Source organism: Pavona decussata, unplaced genomic scaffold (assembly GCF_977016875.1).
Source record: "Pavona decussata unplaced genomic scaffold, jaPavDecu1.1 SCAFFOLD_38, whole genome shotgun sequence".
Taxonomy (NCBI): domain Eukaryota; kingdom Metazoa; phylum Cnidaria; class Anthozoa; order Scleractinia; family Agariciidae; genus Pavona; species Pavona decussata.
Window position 1 is genome coordinate 2,094,461 of NW_028145460.1, and position 15,169 is coordinate 2,109,629.

Below are 15,169 nucleotides of genomic sequence, written 5' to 3' on the forward strand. Positions count from 1 at the left end.
ATTTGTAAAAACGTATACAATAAGGGAAATAGAAATGAATGGCGTTGATGGCTCAGAGCGTCGTGAAACTCGCGCTCGTGTTATTCATGGACAATTCAACGAAAAAGCGATTTTTTTTGGAAAATTTTCAAATTTAGAGTTTTCAAATGCATTTGCTGATTCTTAGAACTTATTTTTTTTTTAACTCCCACGGGAGTAAAAGATGCTTTCCTGTTCTTCCACATAAATTAAAACCAAGTCAAGTAAAGATTTAGAATGTCAACTGAGGAAAGGAAATCCCTTCCGCCCTCAGGTCATGATTGATATCTTGTCTATTTGTAGCACTCTGAAATGGAATAAATAATTGTTAGATTACACTCTTCTTATAAGAACGTTGACGCTGGGATTATCTAAATTTTAAGAACATACTAAGAACATTACACAGGCTGAGAGTCAGTTAAGAACATTTTTTATTTTGAGCAAATGTTTTTAAAACTGATGAACCAAATGGCCAAATGCCATGGACATTACATAAATTCAACGATGAATATTTTTCTATCACAACTTGAAATCAGTCCATGCCCCCGAAATCAGAGTGCCCGAAACTGAGAGTGAATATTTTTCCCATGTGCTACAGTTGTACTACAGGGAATATGTTTTGGAAACTTAAAGTACTGCTCTGCACGGTGTCAAAACGACAAACGACGTTTGCGCACCGAAGCAACTAGTTCCAATTTTTTATTTTCTCAAACTGCTACAACGAGTCAAACTGGGCAGTGGATGGTAATTTTCAGAAAACGGACATTCATTTCTTTTAAGATATCTTTTGTCACTGGCAATTTTTTGTTCAACTGCGTCGAGAATGTTAATAATCTCTTTGCAAACTGACCAGAATACGTATTTTGTGCGGCAATCTGCGCCCTCGAAACTGATGAGCGTTCGGTGGAACTCTCAACGGTCATTTGAACCGCTCCAGCATGACATGCTTCAAAGGACGAACGTGCTTAAGAGGCAATGTCACCTATTTTAGCGTCACTCTAAATAGCCAAAAAAACATATTCGTCTGGATATAAATGTGAAAATAATGGTTCGGGTTTGTTTTAAAACAATAACCCGCTACTAGTGTACAGGCCCCAGTTGTTCAAAGAGTGGATAATTTTATCCACTGGATATTTCGCTATCCGGCCGATAAATGTGTGCAAAATTTTCCCGATAGTCCTATAATTTGTGAATAGAGTAGAAGCATATGCCAAATTTAAGAATGGGATTGTGTGGAAAACTTGCCAAATGCTTTGGTTAGAGTTACATTTGCTCCTCTGGATAGCTACCTATCCAGTGGATGACGTTATCCGCTCTTTGAACAACTGGGGCCAGATTAACTAATATCATTCATCTTGATTTTGGCTGCGGATGGCAAGGATGGAAATGGATTGCAACTTCAAAAACATGGCAATTTTTTTTTTCAAGTAACTGCAGTGTATCTTGGAGAAATGCTAAAAATTCATCGTAGTTTACTCTTGCTCGGAGACTGATCATTTCTAGTCCCTCTCGCAGCTCTAAGCCGGAGGATTATTCTCAAGTTAGAGAAGAGGTTTTTAGTCAAATATTTAGGTAGTATTGACCAACATACAGCAAAATCTCCTTGACATTGCTCGTTTTAAGAAATGAAGATTTCTGTTTAAAGGGACACTGTCACGGCGATTTGCTATATTTTCGTCAAAATGGCTCAAATATTTGACAAAGAACCTTTTTTCTAACATGAAATTGCTGTTAGAGCACCGGGAAAGAAATATTAAGGTATTTATCCGAGAGAAACAAAAATATAAGCAATTTTTGACGACTTCTCTACAATACACAGGAGGAACTTGAAAAAACTGACCGATTTTTTCAAGTTGCAATCCATTTCCATCCTAGCCATCCGCAGCAAAAGATAATTAATACTAGTTTCTGTGCATTATTAGGGTTATTGTTAACAAAACTGAACCATCATTTTGACGATGCCATCGATTCAAGTATGTTTTTTGGCTATTCAAAGTGACACAAAAAATCGGTGACACTGCCCCTTTAAGGCCCTTTAACAGAGGACTGTTCAGCCTCGTGAACAGCCCCATCGGAGGTTTCCTTATATAACAACTACCCGATTCTTACCTTAAGGACGCCAAGTTCAGTTATACTGAACTCGTGAAACAGCACGCTCCAAAAGGGATGTTAATTGAATTCGGCTGGCCAGTGCGCATCTATAAGGACTAACGTTTCAGTCTCTGCCTGGAGGCAAAAGGATTCCCCGTAGCAACTAATAACATGTAATGCGTCATACTTCTTTCCACGTCATGATTACAGTACATGGAAAAAAGGCCTCTGTCGAGCCCAAAGAAATCCATGTTCCTGGTTTGGATGGATGTTTACTGTTCGATTTAAGACCTGCATGTACTCTTGCTCGAACAAGTTTTGTTGAAAGTATTATGTTAACTTTCCGAAGGACACGATCGCATCGTGCAACTGGCGAAGGGCTAAATTAAAACAATGATAAAGACACTCTTTTAAACGCTTCAAAATTCAACCGCTAGTAGGCGAATCACAATATAGGAGCCGAAATGAAGAAAAGAAAAGGCAAACGTAAAACCGATTCAAAGACTTTGGCGAGTCGAGAAATAGAAACTACGTATTGCTCTACTGAGCGGGATATCTACCAGGACAAATCCGTAAATCCGGCTATGCCTTTCAAATCACAAAAACATCAACTCTAGTAATAATATGCAAAAGAAACTAACAGCGTATAAAACAAGTAAGCCAGGTAATGAAAAGTTCGAGACAAAGCGGGACGAGCATAGCCATTAATAAGGTGAACGGGAGTGAAAATGTGTGAACAACCGAACGAAAGAGAAATTCACTGGGTAAAACATGGACCGCAAATGATCCCACAAAAAAGAGTTGAATGTAGCGGAAAAACAGCGAGTGAGTGACAAAATGGAATCAACACGGATAACAATCAATGTTTATGAGTCAAATCAGTTGAGTGGCAAACGCCGCAAAATGTAGTATTAGCTAAGTTTTTGAATGAAAACGGCATTTGTAGAAACTCGTGTTTAAATGATCAACTACTGACAGCGATGACACCAGTGTCGCTACACGAACAACCTTTATTATCTGCACAGTGCTCAGTGATCTTACGAGCTCATAACCGGTAACCAGTTTCAGTTTCAGTTTCAGTTTATTGTTTTGCCATAAAAAAGTTTACAAATGCAAATTATTATTATTATTTTTAATGGCGAGGAAGCCCATGGGAAGCCACCGGGCTTATAAAGAATGGGCTCCCTCAGTTAAATAATTAGAACAAAGTTTACACATGGGACCGAACTAAAAGGCAGAGCTACAGTAAATCTTAAAAATATATTACCTAGTTATATTAATCATAGTTAGGCTATGAAACAAATAATAAATAAGTAAATAAATTAATTAATTTAAAAAAAGCGAACGCCATTAGTATTGCAAACTTAACAATTACCCTGCGAAATCGCAGGGTATATCGCCTAATACTACGATCTCGTCGGCTAAAATCAGGAGGTATTCCACAAGATTGAAAAAGCTCAGTGGAGACGATTTATACTTTGCCATTCTTCTCACCGACACATGAAATTACGTATATCGCAGAATATCTGTTCACTACAGACGACGAATATTCTGTGCACCATGACCATATATGGGTAGTGTTACGATGTGTCGAACAATAATAGTCGGCAGCTTATTCTTCTATGATCCAAGCTAGCCATGCCTAAAGCCGCCGTTACACGTTGAAACTTTTAGCTGAAACTTGTGTGCAACGGCGCTGCGAAATAAGTTTCAGCAGGCGTTGCGCCGTGTAACATGGTCGGTTTCGTGAAACTTTTTCGAACTACCGTTGCGAGACAAGTTTCACGAAAAGTAGAACCGCTTTCTACTTCTACAACGGCTTGCAACGGTCTCAGTGGCGAAAAAACAAGAGTTTCACCGTGTAACACCACTTCGTGAAACTGGTCTCGTTCGCCGTTGCACACAAGTTTCAGCTAAACGTTTCAACGTGTAACGGCGGCTTAACGAGAAAGGATAACTAAGTCGCTTTAATTTTAAAACATTCAGTGAAAATCATGTTTTATAGCTTCTTAGGCACGTTTCGTTGCACGTATCTTTTTCATCCTTTCTCTGTTTTTATGATCTCGGTTGAGGCGTTCAGTATACAACGTTAATATGTTTACAAAGTCAGTCTTCTAAACGAAAAATATATCAATAGCGGATTCAGGCTTAATTGTTTGCAGGAAGGTTTGAGAGCAATAAAAATGCGAGGGCCTAGAGAAAGATGATGCAATCCCGGACTAAAATGTGGGTAAACGAAAATGCTGCAAGTATACGCAGGATTTGTAAAAGATCTAATCAGCCAAAAATATAAATGACTCAAATTTCTGCAAGGCTGATCGGATTGCGTGGAAAACTTAAAACACGACAGCGACATGACAGAGACCAAACTGAGAACTACCAACGCGAGTAGAGTGGTCTACCAAATGCACGTGGTAGTGATTTCGATGGGCCCAAATTCAGACATCCGTCCACGTCATAGCGCGAACTGAAATATCTATCGCTGTCGCAATAAGTTAAATGAGGAAAGCAAAACTTTCCTTCACAAGTGCATAGCCAAACCATGTTATAAAGAAGTAAAGCATATCAGATCTTAAAAAATGTGGGGACCGGGATTAAAACCCCCGGGGAAGGGGAGGGGGGGGTGAAGAGGCCGTAGTTAAACAGGAAGTGATTTCCAGTTAAGCTTTCCATCGATTTCAAAGACGAAAGAGTTCAAAACTACACTAAAAGTAAATGTCAACAAAGTAACCTCGTGGTCCGAAAACGAACGACCCAAAACTTATCAGCAGTTCTATCCAATGCCATGTGACCAAAGTAAAAATACAAACTAGTACATCATGAATACTGCCTTAGACATCCTTCAAAACGGGAAGGGAACCGGAGTAAAATGCTCCGGGCTCGGAGTGAAAAATGTGTAAACACCAAAGACGCAAGCGCTTTGTAGCTCAATTTACAATAAAAATGGATTTTCAAGTATGTGTGGAAGGTACTTACACCTTAGCGAAGACGTTTTTTTAATGAAATCATTTCAAGGACGTCGAAACTGGAATATGTCGGCCCGACACTGTCGGAGGGCAAATCGTATGTGTATTCACAAGCCTGATTTTCATTTCACATATCGATCATAAATCTGGTGTCAAAATACACGTATGGTTCGTGCTCCCAATTACTATTTTGCCAACAAATCTGGCCGAAAAATCGTAGCGTCGGTAGACCGGCCTTCTACTAATAATACTGGCCATGAGAAAGATTATCTGGTTTCAATACAATAGGTCATTTTCGAATTGCTATAAGTCTCACTATGAAGCGAGGCTATGTGAAAAGTTTTTATTACAAGAAATAGTTTTCATTCTTATGCAAACAAAACTATTTTAAAATGAAAAGCTTTGCACTTATAGCCTCGCTTTCATAATGAGGTTCACAGCAACTCTCTGGCCCGCTTCGGCAAATATCTGTTTAGAAGGTCAAAATAGGATTTTCATTACATGGAAAATTAAACTTCCTTTTGTTTTGTGGAGGGACAAAAATGGCGTAGAGAATATAAATTAAGGCCCGCTAGAATTTTCGTGAAGCTTCGGTAGGTAAGATTGTGAGGATCTTTATCAGTAGCTGGGCACAGACTCTTATATAAAAATAACACAAAAAATAATAAAACACCCCTTATGTAAATCGTCTCACTTATATAGCGACTATGATCTATAACCCATGGATTTATAAACCCCCGAACATAAGGATTTACAACCCCCGAACGTAAGGATTTACAACCCCCGAACGTAAGGAATTTTAACCCTCGAACATAAGGTTTTACCATTTTCTGAACGTAAGGATTAACAACTCCCGAACGTAAGGTTTTACAACCCCCGAACGTAAGGATTTACAACCCCCGAACGTAAGAAATGCAACCCCGAACGTAAGGATTTATAACCCCCAAACGTAAGGATTTACAACCCTCGAACGTAAGAAATACAACCCCCGAACGTAAGGATTTATAACCCCCAAACGTAAGAAATACAACCCCCGAACGTTAGGATTTACAACCCCCGAACGTAAGGATTTACAACTCCCGAACGAAAGAAATACAACCCCCAAACGTAAGAAATACAACACCCGAACGTAACAAATACAACCCCCAAACGTAAGGATATACAACCCCCGAAGGTTACCGAAGGTTACAGTTACATACTAAAGAAAAATACAACAGCATAAGCTATTTAAACTTAAATTCAAACGAAAAATACAATAGTTTCAATAACAAGAGAAAATTCACTATCACCAATGGGAATCTTAATTAAATATTCTGGAGAAGTAATGTCAGTGTGCATACATTAAAGTTCACTAGACAATACAGTATTCTACCTACAATACAGTGCTCACTGGTTACTTACACTACTAACAATACAATACTCTACTTACAATTCAAGACATACCGCTTTTAACATACCATTAACTAGATTACTTACAGCTACGGCTTACACGCTAGAATTACAATCGAAATATAAAATAATAATAATAATAATAATAATAATAATAATAATAATAATAATTATAATAATAATAACAAATGCCTTTCAAATGTGGTTCCCTCCCTCATAAATACTGGATGGGAAATTTAAAGAGCATTTAAATTTGCATGACCCTACCGATGTAGGCCTTAATCTCATAACAATTACTTTCCCCCCGGTACAGGTAATCCTCACTAAACAATGAATTACACCCAGGTATTCTTTTCTAGAGTACTTTATAGTCTTCATTCACAAAGAAGGTAAGTAATTAACTGTTTAATTAGTTGAAAAGGCGAATACTACAGCAGTGAAAAAGTGCAACATTCGATAGAGAGCATAGCTCTCAAACTAGGCAGACGTATCTACATTGACCGAGCACTGAAAGCAGCCGCTGACGAACTATGCAGGGGGGGGGGGGGGAGAAACAGGTCGGACGTTCCGAATTTGCTGATTCTGTTGACGGATGGAAGAACAAATCCTGCTTCTGAATCCCTCTCGAGTATAATGCCCTCCCTTAAGGTAACCCTTGAAGTGCCGACATCCCGCTGTCGTCAGCTATACAGCTCCTCAAAGAGAAAACACATAAGGAACTGACTCTCTTCTAATAATGGAATTTAAATAGATCTATCCTAAAAAGTGACATTAATAAGAAGTGCAAAGATTCCTGGCATTATTTTATTTATTTTATTTACCAATTAAGTCTTTACTCTTAACGGAGTATTGCAGACTGCTTTAAACTGTAATAAGGATTACAACAATGAATAAAACAGTAACATAAAATTACTAATATATAAGATCACACAAAGATTGCCTAAATGAACATGGCGAAGTAGATGTTATAATTTCTGGTGGAAGATTGTTTCACTGCGCAATTGTCCTAGGGTAAAAAGAGTTCTTGTAATAATCACATGTACAACGTGGCTGCTCAAATCGGTGACTAAGAGACGAGAGCCTGGTGTCCATTCTGCTCTTATGTTCTTTCTGAAGCTTGTCGCACTCGTAAGTGGCTAACCAGTTACTCTGTTTGTACAGCATACAGTCAGACGTGCGTCAGATCGCCTGAACACCAGAGATCTCCATTTGAGATAAGACAACATATCAGTGACACCGCCTAATCTGTCGTAGCGCCCAAGTACCCAACGAGCTGCTTGGCGTTGAATCATTTCGACCTGTTGTATGTTCTTAGTTACGTAAGGGTCCCAGACAGTGGCATTGTATTCAATAGTCGGTCTCACTACGAAAGCCTGTAGCTTGATTGAAACTCTTCTAGAAATGTTCAGTGTAATTACTCCCGATAACAAACACTTGTTTTTTCTCCCTTCTTTTTCTCAAAAGCAAGCTGACTGTTTCTCCTTTTTGCCAGACTAAATGAGTAATGACTGTTGCCATCGGAGTTAGGGAGTATTTGAAGTTTGAAGATCAGCTGGTAGAGATTGCAAGAGACCACGTCTACAATTTGCACGACTTTGATGACCTGTCGGATATCTTCACTGAAATTCTGGAAAACCTGCAGTAAGTCACTCACCCACATTATTTCCATTCAAGATAACTTAAGATAAATTAAATTAAATTTTCTCGTCAGGGTAGAATGAGACTGAACAATCATTCTTTCAAAAGTACAATGTTTTTGGTGCACCAGTGAAATCCATCAATCAGTTAAAAAAAAAGGACGTGGGAAAAAATTGTGACATCCGGAATAACCACAGACGATCAGCCAAAGCAGATGTTGTCACAGGCAATGTTTTGAAAAACTTACAATCGACTTTTTAAGAATTGGTTCATGCTTAGCGTGCGTATATCGAGTTATGGATGCACGCGGGAAGTTTGGAGAGCACGAGAGAAGCGTAAGAGTTGCTCGAGGCGCAGCCGAGAGCAACTCTAGCTTCTTGAGTGCTCTCCAAACTTCCCAAGTGCATCCATAACTCGATATACGCACAGCTAAAAGCATGAATCAATTCTTTTATAACATAGTGAAAATAAAGTAAACGATTTCTGGAAAACAGGTTTTGTTCCTGATTAATAACAAAAACTCTGAACAAAAAAAAAGGTGAAAGTGATTTTTCATATTGGTTTAATCTTAACGTTTCATTCACTTCGACAAGCTCTTATAAATATACATTTTTTATGGTGCTGTCTCTCTGTAAAAAGTTTTTTATAACATAGCGCGCGCATGCTTCTCCTTCATCTAACTTGCACACGTCATCGGATGGACGCACGGCCGTGCGTATGTTGAGAAATATACCATGATGACGCCAATAGAAATTAGATTAGGATGCGCGCGCGCTATGTTATAATATTTTTTGTGACATTAGAAAAGGCCGAATGACTTAACCTCGTCCCCAGGACTTTCAAGGCGTTGCTTTTGAAGATGGCCGCTGATAAGGGGAAGCTGTTACCATACAGTTAACCAGCAGGACAATATTTCGTTAGCCTGCGTAGTAGTCGTTTCCGTTTTCTTCAAGCCAAGCGGGGTAAGGGCGTAAGGGCATTGGGCAAAAAGAAGGATTAATCGTCGCTGGTGATCACGTTCGCCGCAATCGGCGCATAAAATCGCCAGGTGTGTCGCTGGCTTAAGATACTTTGTTGGAGGTCACCTCATCTAATTATTTGTTCTGCAAAACAACAATATTTTGATCGTTCAAGCTTGAAAAGTTGTCTCCGTAATAAAGGAGGATGTTACTCGGTTATATTGAACTCGTTTCTTTGAAGTATCGTTGTTCAGTAATTGAAGAAAAGTGCAGAATTTTACCTCTTCCTTCCCATGGGTTTAATTAAACAAAAGCTACGAATGATTTCCGTTTTCTGCACGAATGATCTTTAACGATTGATTAACGTTCTTTTGGTTTATTCTGCATTTGCTAAACAACAATGTCTCATGAAGTAAACCAAGCAGCAGTATCCAACCGTGATGAGCACGTAGCCTTTTTATAAAGCAACTGATGAGGCATATACCTGATTCTCAAAAGTTTCAACTTTTTTATTGCTGAACATGAAAAAAACAAGAAAGAAATAATCTAGTTACACAGTAAAATTGTGAAGTTTCTTCGAGTTCGTAGAGTTGTCAGTTTGTCGCGCACGAATGACATCTACAGTAATTAATTTTCTCTTGGGCCGCAATCCGTGAACTTTAGAACTTATGAACGTCAGTGGATTATTTAAAAAAAACCTCAGCAAAGTGCTAAGAAATAAATATTTACAGTGAAGACTGAATAAAAGTGTGTTTCTTTTGCTAATTTGTGAAGTTGCCTCGCCTTTTCATTAAGGTAAGAACTCAAGAATCTTGAGTACAGTAAATTTTCCTTTGTTTTCTGTTGTTTTTGTCGCGCACGAATGACAACTAATTAATTTTCTCGTGCGCAGCAGTCCGTGGAGTCTGGGACCTAAACTCAGTGGATTATTAAGATAAAAAACACCGCAAAGTACATACAGAAAATGCTATTTACAGTGGAGAGTGAATAAAAGTGTGTTTCTTTGCCAATTTATGAAGTTGCTTCGCCTTTTCATTAAGGTAAGAACTCAAGAATCTTGAGTACATACTGTAGGGATGTCATGTACCCCCAGGTAAACAAAAAATCATGCTGACAAACAGTGCTAAGATCCGCAACTTTTCTTTAAATAATCACAGTAAGTTCCCCATACCTTTAATTTAAGAAGAATCCCGTTTCTATAGCACCATAAGTCCTATGGTGGCAAAAGCGTGTTTTAAGGCCATCTGTGTGAAAACACTCCGTTTGCATGTATTTTTATGCATGCGTGCCTTAATCATTGCCATATAAGTATGAATAGGCTTGAAATCACTCTCTCTCTCTCTCTCTCTCTCTCTCTCTCTCTCTCTCTCTCTCTCTCTCTCTCTCTCTCTCTCTCTCTCTCTTAGGGCTGATTGGCTGAAGTCTCAATCAGTTAAGACATAAAACTACATAAATGGTCATTCGCATGATCATTCCTTGATCAACTCTGTGCACTTGCGATTGAGATCCTGGGCTCCTTTCAGTGGTATCATCTTCACTAAACAGTTGAACTAAGCAAGGTAAGTTGAACATACACCTGTTTAGATTATTAATGCACGCCGAGTGTTTCTGTATAGGTATGTGGAAATTGATTTTTGTTCATTTCGTGACACTGATGATGTTCCTGATGCTCCAATGCACGAGCTGCACCAGGACAACTTTTGGCGCCAAATAAAATTCGTCCCATCCCCAACAAACGATGTGGTCACTTATCCGCCCTACTGATAAAACCAAACATCGGATTTTATTTTCCCGTCGGCAGTGACCACAGTTTCTTAAAAAAACCTCCTATCGATTTATAATAATATCGAACGTATGATGCAAACTTAAAAGTTTGAATCAATCAATGCGACGAGTCTGCATCACGACTATCACATGTGAGAGTTTCCATTGCCGGCCTAACTGTAGGAAAAGAAGGAAGAGTTTTTCTTACTCGTTCACTGAGAGAACACTCAAATAGAGTGCGTGTAACGTATATTGATTACATGTAAATTGCTAACCCCTATATTAAAGAGCATGAACACAAGACTCGTGTTACTTGAAAGAGATCTTCTGTTCGGCCAGCCATAGAGAACGATGGTTGAGTGCACTTGACAGCCTGTCAAAGGTTTGTGTCCTTCGCCAGCCCTGATACACTAGACACATTCTGGAGCGGCTCAGTTCGCAAACAACAAGGGTTTATCAAAAGAAAAACGAAAATTTATATGAAATGCAGTTAAGATGCTTTGTTGGAGATTACCTCACTTATTTATTTATTTGCAACATAATAATTTTGATCGCTCATGCTTGAAAAGTTGCTTGAGTTTTAATAATCTATTAAGCCACCCCTTGATTTTTTAACTATTAGCGTATGAGTCAGATGGACTTGCGCGGCAAGGTGTGTTCAAATATTTTATCGTATTCTCGCCTCTGTTTGGTTTGATGAATTTCAAAACACTAGCTATGATAAGCTGGCCTCTGTATCTTAACTGTTAACAATTTTCAAGTTCTCTACTGTTGATAGAGGTTTGCGTGGTATTGGCTGAGCCGAAATTAATGATTACATAATTAATTAAGGGAAGTTACTCCAACAATATGTCGAGATTTCACCAAGGCCTTTGTATTTTGTATGCATCTACATGTTTTAATTTGCAACACATTATTCAATCGGCTTTTTATGGTCGTAACGCACGTTTACCTCCAAGAATATATATGTACTGTGTACTTGGGTTTCGTTTGAGTAGTTACTGTTTGTTTGCAGTAACGCATGTTTAACATGTTCCTAACATTTTGAACCAAAAATTGAACTACATCCCACGTGCCCTTTCAGTCAACGTGTAACGTGTTTAGTATCAACATCCTTGGGCGCTTTTAATCAAAGCCGCGAACGCGCGGTTTTCATGGACAATATTTGGAGGATAACAATACTTCAGTCTGACTAAAAAATATTCGCAAAAGTTTTTGTTGAACTTTACTCTAAGAAAATCTACAGCTTTGTGGAAAAGGTAATGTCCAAAGACAAATAAAGAATCAAGGAAACAATCGGTACTTATCATAGCTTTCGCGCCAAATAATTCAAGCGTTATGCATACATTAACCCATCTTCATTCGCGAGACAGCGTAGTCATTTTTATAAGCCGTGCCCGTGAAAGACAGCTAATCCTTTATGGGGTGCTATTTTCTTTCTTTCTTTCTTTCTTTCTTTCTTTCTTTCTTTCTTTCTTTCTTTCTTTCTTTCTTTATTTATTTGCAAAATAATAATTTCGATCTATGATACTTGAAAAGTTTCACCATTGATTAATTGCTACACTTAAATTAATTTAAAATTGTGAGTGAATGAACCAATCGGACTTAGCAGGAAGTGGCACTCAAATTACTTTAACATATGCTCACGCTGAATGGTTGATTCTAATGGTTGAGCCTAATACATTTGGCACATCGGCTTAATTATTCATTTACTAAGAATAAAAAGAGGGGTGAAAAATAATTGAAAGGGCTACAAGGATGATCTGTAAAATAGCAAACGGTTAAAAAACATTATAGATGCATGCTAAAACTGACAGTATGTAAATCAAATGTTCAGAGCTTTTAACCGGCCCTTGTGGTGAATTGTTTCGAATTAAAACTGTACTGAACTACCTGTCAGTTGAAAACGGCATCTTTCCAGTCTTGTAGTCGATTGGCAATCTTTCTACGATTCACTGTTAGCTTTACCTTGTAATTCGGCCAAAACCTCTTTAATACAGTCATCAAAGTTCCATTGTTAGCTCGTTGTAGTGAGATTGAACAAGACCTTTGTATCTTTCGTTTTTCCGTATTTCCTTATTCTTTGTGACAAGTGCCCGCAGCCCAGGGTTTAAGAAGATAAAACACTTAAAACATCGCGAAATTTAGTATACTATTGCTCTAATTTTTCTGCTCCCCGATAGCCGCGAAATTGATAACGCGCGAAAATTATTAAGAATAAGGTACAATACACTGACAATTAAAGTTCAGTTGATTCAACCAACTCAGCTGTTCATTTCTGTGAATATCTGTAACGAAAGTCTCATTTTAAATCGCCTCAGAAACTCAGATCGAACGGTGAGGTTTGCTTTCTCTTTGTTTTGAGAGACGTCGTCGACATTTTTGCGCGCAAGTTTCATACCGTGACCGCGTTGTAATAATCACGGCACAATTAAAACAGTGATGTATCCGATAATATGGCTAATAATTGTCAGGACGTGAGCTGCTTCAATGTAATGAAAGGCATCTTTCGGAGAGTTAAACGAAGAGAGCATAAGTTTTTCATAATACAGTTCAGTGAACTGAATCAGGGATTTCATGAAACAATTTTTCTTGTAATGTTTTTTTTCAAACTGCTGTGGTGATTTCCAGCCGTCTTAGCTACCCCTATCGCAAAGTGCTATACGACAGAAAGTTTGCTTGCCAAATTAAGAAATGAAAATAATTGGATACTTATTTCTCATTAGTAACAATAGTAAACTCCTTACCAAGTTTCATTGAATTTGGTTTGACAAACCTAACGGGCAACGTGATATACTGTCGTTTCCGAATTCCCGTGTTCCCTTCAATCAATGTTGTTTCTCGCAATTCTGCTAGATAACCTCCCGAACGAACATTGAGACGCTGACGAGATCTGTCCCATGCAAGAAAGATACCTGGGACTACAGTACAAAAAGAATTCTGGTTATGTGGCGACAGGATTAGAGACAAAACCAAAAGAAAAATCTGTATGGAAGCTGATATAAAGCCAGCGACACACATAGCGATTTTATAAGCCGATCGCGGCGATCGGCGTATGAAATCGCCAAGTGTGTCGCTGGCTTAAAGATACTTTGTTGGAGGTCACCGCTCACCTAATTATTTGTTTTGCAAAATAACAATATTTTGATCGTTCATGCTTGAAATGTTGTCTCCGTAATAAAGGAGGATGTTACCCGGTTCTATCGAACTCGTTTCTTTGAAGTATCGTTGTTCAGTAATTAAAGAAAAGTGCAATATTTTTTCATCCGAACTTACCTCTTCCTTCCTATGGGTTTAATTGAACAAAAGCTACAAATGATTTCCGTTTTCTGCAAGAATGATCTTTTACGATTGATTACATTCTTTTGGTTTATTGTGCATTTGCTGAACAACAATGTCTCATGAAGTAAACCAAGCAGCAGTATCCAACCGTGATGAGCACGTAGCCTTTTTATAAAGCAACTGATGAGGCATATACCTGATTCTCAAAAGTTTCAACTTTTTTTATTGCTGAACATGAAAAAACCAAGAAAGAAATAATCTAGTTACACAGTAAAAATGTGAAGTTTCTTCGAGTTCGTAGAGTTGTTTATGTCGCGCACGAATGACAACTACAGTAATTAATTTTCTCTTGGGCAGCAGTCTGTGAACGTTAGAACTTATGAACGTCAGTGGACTATTTAAAAAGAACCTCAGTAAAGTCCTAAAAAAATAAATATTTACAGTGAAGACTCAATAAAAGTGCGTTTCTTTTGCCAATTTGTGAAGTTGCCTCGCCTTTTCATTAAGGTAAGAACTCAAGAATCTTGAATACAGTAAAAATTTCCTTTGGCAGTTGTTTTTGTCGCGCACGAATGGCAACTCATTAATTTTCTCGTGCGCAGCAGTCCGTGGAGTCTGGGACATAAACTCAGTGGATTATTAAGATAAAAAACACCGCAAAGTACACACAGAAAAAGATATTTACAGTCGAGACTGAATAAAAGTGTGTTTCTTTGCCAATTTATGAAGTTGCCTCGCCTTTTCATTAAGGCAAGAACTCAAGAATCTTGAGTACATACCGTAGGGATAATAACAGTAAGTACCCCATATCTTTAAGGGGAATCCCGTTTCTATATCGCCATAAGTCCTATGGTGGCAAAAGCGTGTTTTAAAGCCATCTGTGTGAAAACAGACGTCTGCATGTATTTTTATGCACGCGTGCCTTCAATCATTGTCAAATAAGCATGAATAGGCTTGAAATCACTCTCTTTCACTTAGCGCTGATTGGCTGAAGTCTCAGTCAGTTAAGACATAAAACTACATAAATTGTCATCCGTGTGATCATTCCTTGATCAACTCTGT